This window comes from Halyomorpha halys, unplaced genomic scaffold, assembly GCF_000696795.3.
Source record: "Halyomorpha halys isolate HHAL.00 unplaced genomic scaffold, Hhal_1.1 Scaffold21.1, whole genome shotgun sequence".
Taxonomy (NCBI): Eukaryota; Metazoa; Arthropoda; class Insecta; order Hemiptera; family Pentatomidae; genus Halyomorpha; species Halyomorpha halys.
The window spans coordinates 278,237-285,225 of record NW_027112014.1 but is presented as its reverse complement, the minus strand read 5'-3'; the positions used below and the strand labels follow the sequence as shown (position 1 = coordinate 285,225).

Genomic DNA, 6,989 nt, shown 5'->3' with positions numbered 1-6,989 from the left:
CGAAGGATTTTGGATTGTAAGGATTGAATACGAGAGGAATTCGAAGGTTTAGTGGAGCCCCAAAGCTCAACTCCGTATGTCCAGATTGACCTTACTACAGTCATGTAGATCAGTCGAGATAGGCTTAACTTATACTTTCTGGTATTATTGACGTTAAAGACATTTTTAAGTGCAGTGTATCATCTTTTATATTTGAAACCCATACAGCTAACTGAGATGAGCTCATCTAAAAACAAAATAGTGATTTGGAGATATTCATGTAATGCAATTGGCAAGATTATAAGCTTTACTATTCGTTGGCTTTCTCGGAGATATCTTCGTCCCATACATTGTAGACTATCACTTTTGACCAGTTGGTTATATTTTTCGAGAAACTACACTTAATTTTATGGAGAAGGAATGCTGCATAATCAAAGTTTCAATTTATATCATTACGCAATTCGACAATTTTATATTTATTATTATACTTGATGGTATGGTGCCTCTGACCTAGATATCAAACTATTCCCCTATGCCGTTGTTATCGTAAGGGTCTAAATAACTTTATTATTATACCTTAAATCGCATTTGTGACCAATCGTATCTGTAGTTTCTTCACAACTATCTTTCAAAATTGAACACGGATTCATTTTTAATTTCGTTTTTTTTTTTTTTTTTTTTTTTTTTTTTTTTATAAACTTTCTGGATGTTGTCATCAGAAGGCGTTGAATTAGTTTCAATTGAACTCTATCAAGCGTGTGTACTACAAAATGTGTTTTTCATAGCCCTATAACGAGTTTAACGACTCCCCCCCCCATGAAGGCTTATCCATCATGTCAACGAGCAGCTGACGGGATCAATTGCCATGTATTTAATCGACATCTGTAAGCTCAGGATAGAAGTAAGAATTATACAAAATAAATTATTAAAAATTAAAAAAACAGAAAGTGTTGAAGAAATAAACATAATGAAATGTGCGGAAGAAAATGTAAATGACCAATAATGCAATTAACATAATAAGATATGTAACTAATTTCAAAAATAATGAAAAACAATTTAAATCAACATAATAAAAAAAATTATCAAATATATGATACAATGGGCAAAATAGTTAGATGAGTAAAAAAAAATTACAATTATATAGATGATTAAATAAAAAGTTACAATTATATAGTTGAGTAAAAAAAAAATTACAATTATATAGATGTGTAAAAAAAATAAATAAATATGCAGTCTGGAATTTTTCATAATTTATTTTGTATGATTCTTAAATAATATTATATTTCATCTTCTATTGTTATCAATCAACTACTATCTATTGTTATTAATCAACTACTTTCTACTTAATTCATTGTTATGTACACTTCCAACTTTATGTATTTATTATTTTCCTTCCTTTTTATTATTCTACTAAATTAATAGCATATTTTCCTTCCTTTTTATTATTCTACTAAATTAATAGCATATTTTCCTTCCTTTTTATTATTCTACTAAATTAATAGCATATTTTCCTTCCTTTTTATTTTTCTCTGAATGATGGCTGTTATTTATTTTTAGCCCCGATGAAGATCTGAAATTTAGGCCGGAACGTCAGTTCAAATAAATAAATTTTTGTTTATTTGCTGACCGCACCCCCGACCATATTGTCCTCAAAATTTAATATAGATTATTACTGAATGAAATAATATAACAACAAAAATTTAAAACATTAAGAAAGTTTCCTACTTTCTTTCTGGTTTTGCCCATTTTGACCAGCACCCCGTGAATTTTCGACAAATATTATTGTATTAATTTATAAACCGGATTAAATTTTCTTCAATTTGAAACCTTACTGTTCTCTGTAGAGCCGATAGTCTTTGAGATATAAATGTTGTTACAAATTTCTCATATGTAAAACACACACAAAAAAATAAAATAAAATAAAACTTACTTATCATGCATTTCAAAATATTGATATAATCTATTGAATAAACTGACTTGTTATATATTTGCAATCAGTGGTGAGACGAACGTTTGGACCCATTTATCTTATCAGTTGGCTGCTTAGCCAATGCAACAGCTAATTGTCCTTATCAGCTGATATAGTAATCGATATGTCTAATATCGATATCGGTAATAGTGGAACTAACTAATCATAACCTAGCTGTTTAGGGTTATTGTAGATATTATTGTTGAAAACATCTGCTATGACATTTACTTACTTATTTTCAATCAGTTATTTTAATATAGTATATTTTTATTTTTAATAACAATATTATTTTTAGTGATTAGTTGGCACTTTTGGAAAAAAAGGAGTTTAACGATGATACAAGTAGGTGAAAGTTTTTGTAAATACAACTCCTTACGTTACTTTGTAGTTGACGGACCGTAACTCCTTTCTATAAGTACAGTGTTGTACTTGTTGCTCAAAACTACAAATACAGTAAATGGAAAAAAGTTGCTAATACAAATCTCAACTAGTTTTTGGAACTGTAGTAGTAATTGGTTGAGATGTACAACTAAAATTGTTAATAATCATTTCTAAAGTAAAATTTTTTCATCGCAAATCTATTTTTCTAGCCCTACTTTTTGAAAAATCAATATAACGAGCCCATTTATGCGTTTTAGGAGATTTAGATAATGAAAATGCTATCGATTTTAAGATTGCGTATCGATTTATTTTTACTTATCTAATTTCTAACATATAAGAGTTCCTTTATATATTTTAGGAGATGCAGAAAATGAAAAGTTAAAATAAACCGATACGCGATCTTAAAATCGATATAATTTTTATTTTATGCACCTCAATAAACATATGTTGGAAAGAAAAAAAGTTAAATTAAAGCGATTTGCTGTATTAAAATTAATAGGATTTTCATTTTCTGCATCCCCTAAATCATATAAAGGGTACCATAATATGTTGGAAATCAGAAGAGTCTAAATAAATTGATCTATTAATATAAATAGTACAGCATAAAATAGTATAAATTGTCTCAGTATAAAATATTTTGAATTATATAAAAAAATTATACTTTTTTTTTATCGTTCTTTTTTCTTTACATATTTTCATTTTTTTTTTTTTTCTCTTTCTATTATTCCATTTATAGTATTTATATATTTTGCATTGTTTTTAATTTGGCAATTTTTTCTCTTTCCCGAACATGGCTTTTTTTTTTTCTTCATCAAACAAAACAGAATTATAGTCATCTTCTTTTGCTTTCCTCTTCAGTGCCTCTCAGCGTAGAGGAACATTCAGCCAGAAATTCCACTCTTTCATATTTCTGGCTAGGGCCCTCGCCTGTCGGATGTCCTTCCCCCTCGCCCTACAGAGTCGCTCAATGTAGTCAAGATATGCCATCCTAGGGCGGCCCCTTGGTCTTCTGCAATCTGGGACATAGTCCTTCGTCTTTAAGGGATCTCTGTGGTCGTCCATCCTGATAACATGGCCGAACCACTTCAGCTGTCGATTATAGTCAACAGTATAAAAAATAGTTAACATTTTAAATATATCAAAATATGTTTACATACAAAACCCTTCATAGTTGTCCTCATTATATTAAATTAAAATTCGAACTAACATTCCATATATATGTATACAAAAAAAAGAAAATGAATACATTAAGCTAAAAGTAATAATTATAAAAAGTTATGATTATTAAGAAAAATAGTTAATAAATATAAAAAAAATATAATAAATACACACATAAATATAAAACTTATGTTCTATAAGTAATTGTACGTGTACTACTCATAACTACTAGTTGAGGTTTGTATTTTGTGAGCTACAAATACAAGTACTATTGCTGCAAAACGGAGTTGCGGTTCGTCAACTATTAAGTATCGAAAGAAATTGTATTAGCAAATACTTGTATCTAAATACGAATGTAGTTAACTACTCCCAACTCGTTGGTTTTTTTGAATCTTAGGTTCACGCATTCCTAACTTGATTATCGTTGTGTAATAGGCTTTAGTGAGCCGTAAATGGGATGATAGCGTTCGGAAATTTATGCTAATTGATAATAGGGCCCATTACTGTAATATCGGGTCTTCATGCGACCGGGTTCTGTTCTCCTTCAGTTAAGCAATTTATTTATTATTGGGTTGCTGTTTGGTCAGTAATTCTAATTAAAAATCTTTTAAAGTTGAGGCTGTCATGAGGGATATAAGATATGTTAGGGATGTAAGCATATTTCACTCGGGTCGGGGGTGTAGTATTTTGCAAGGAAATACCGTTACTAGACCGACGGTTATGCAAGGAGGTGATTTGGTCAGAATCACGCACGACCGCCAGATTTTTACCCAATTAAGGGTTCCCAATTTAAGAGGCTGGGTGGACCTCAGGAAGGCTCCAACAAGAACCCACAGAAGTTGACTCACGGCTACAGTGTAACAGAAAACAATTTTCTGCCCAACCGGATTCAACTCGGGTTCTTGGAGTTAGTAGTTACGCGCCTTACCATAGTGCTACCCGCGCTACCTAAAGTAGTTTATAAGGCTATTGTTTCTTCATACTAAATATATTTTTGTCCGGTCTTTGTTCTATCATGGCTGTGTCCCGGAGCAAAGACTACCGGTGTCCTACTTCCAATTGCAGAAAAATGAATCCTCAAAACTATAAACTGAAGGTTATGAGTTTCGAGGATGTAGATATGTTGTTGTGGTATAGAAAATAAGGAAAAAGTTTTGACTTCTTCTGAAAACATTGTTTTTTTTTTTACTTGTATTAGTTTAACCAGGCAATGTTACCGAAAAAAAAAAATAGAAATTCCAAAAAATGGACATTTATTATTGTTGCTGAGAGACTTACGATTCGTTTCGTTTAATCGGTCCTTTTATTTTCAATATTGATTCTATAAAAATGTTTTTCATTTTGTAAAGGTTGCCGCAACTTCTAAAAGCGTATACAGCGATTGTAAATTGTAACAACTTAACAAACTTATAACAGGCTGTTTTATTGGTTTAAAAAATTGCCAAAATTGTTCTCTGCTTGGTATACTAGTTATGATATCGATGAATTAGTGCTGTCGATATTAAGTGGCCCCATGGGTTGGAGGGTCTTGGACGAAGTGTGAAGGTGACTCTGGTTGATTATAGAAAAAAAAAAAAAAAGGACAAAAATGAATATTTATTTTTCTCCAAGTTGGTTTTTAACTTTCATCGTTTCATCAGCAAAACATTCTCGTTTTGAATATTCTTAAAACATTGTAGATCTGTTGGGTAGTTGTTCTTAGTACGAACTTGATCAACCTTCCGTATTGACTACCATGCAGCTGATTCATCTCCGCGGTATCAAAGAGTCACTAACTCCTAGACCCGGGTTATTATTATTATATTATTTTTATTCCAGATCGGCCTGGTGGGCCTTACATGGTTCATATAACTTATATTATATATATTTTTTACCTTCTCACACTAAGTTATATTACATAGATTCTTTTTTTTTTTTTCCTCAACTCTACGCTGTTATCTCATACCTCCCATCTACAATTATCCGCAATACATGTTCAATTCGTTACAAAAATGCAATGCAAATTAAACGAAACTATCAAGGAGATATAACTATATGAGGAGAAGATGGCCGGGGGGTGCGGACAGCACATAAACGAAAACTTATTTATTTGAGCCGATGTTTCGACCAGAATTTGAGGCTTTCATCACGGCTGCAATGGAAAAAAAAAGGGATAACACTGTAACACTCAGAGAAAACTGTAAATAGTACTACTTCTGTTGTTAATAATCAACTACTTTCTACTTAATTCATTATTATGTATATTTCCAAAAATTTTTTATTTTTTTTATTTATTTTTATGTTTCTCTAAGTGATTTTCCTTTGTAGCCCTGATGAAGGTTTGAAATTCAGATCAAAACGTCGAGTAACACCTCATTATGAAATTATCAATAAACAAAAAATAAACTAGTCACACCAGTAGAACAATTAAAAACAAATAAATAAGTTTAAACAATTAATAAATAGATTTAAAAAAACATATGAATAAATTAAAACAAAAAATAATAAATATATGATTAAACAATATAAGAAAGAAAAAACAAAACAAAAAACTAATATTAATATAAATTATAATATTAATACAATAATGTATAAAAAGTTCATAGTAGAATGTCTTGCAGTGGACTGGGTTTCAGTCTTCCATATGAAGTTTAATTTCCTAAGTAATAAGTACGTAGTAAGTTTGATGTAAGATCATAATGATATGATAGAGAGGTGTAGAGAGACTACCCATTGGTAGCAATCTAATAATATTTCTACATTTGATGGTCTCGAGGCCATCTTCTTTTTAGGCGCATTGGAGGATTGTCAGGAATGGAAGAGGAAACAAAACTAGAAACTAGTGGATTTGGGTTGTTAGGGAGTTTATTATGGAAGGATTGATTTCCGGTTTGGGCTAGATCGGTTACATTGGGACATTAAGGTCTTTACGCAAGATTTTATTTGTGACAAAGAAGCATTGAGGATTTAGGATTGGATACGAGAGGAATTCGAAGGTTTAGTGGTGTCCCAAAGCTCAACTCCGTATGTCGAGATAGGTGTTATTATATTCGTTTAGATCAGTCTTTTGTTATGGATTGGAAGTTTAGACCGCTTGTCTTGTGTTGTAGTGGTCGGAATTGATTTGCAGTGTATTGTTTTTTCAGTCTTGTGTGAGGATTCCAAGTTAGTTGTTTGTCCAGATGTAGTCCACGATAGCGGATCTGTTCGACAGGGATAAGAGTAACATTATTAAAGGATACTATAGAGGAGTCGGTGCCCCCTTTCCCCCAATATATAATTGTTATCATGTTACACTAACCTTCCTTTCCCTCCCCAATATTTCCTAAATGCCTCATCTCCCATTCTCTGCCCTTGTTCTGTTCTTGGGTACATATTAATTTATAATTTACTACTTCGGATTAATTCCATATTACCCATACTGAGATAACCTATTGGTAGCACTCTAATGACATTTTACATTAGCTGGTCTCGTGGCCATCTTCTTTTCAGGCGCCTCGGAGGATTGTCAGGAATGGAAGAG

General features: G+C 31.4%; 1 protein-coding gene across 1 annotated transcript in view; it reads left to right on the top strand.

Moving 5' to 3' along the window:
* The window catches only part of LOC106681891 (leupaxin), a 208,802-nt gene that overhangs the window by 13,188 nt on the left and 188,625 nt on the right, over positions 1-6,989 (top strand). The gene's annotated exons all lie outside the window — the stretch shown is intronic.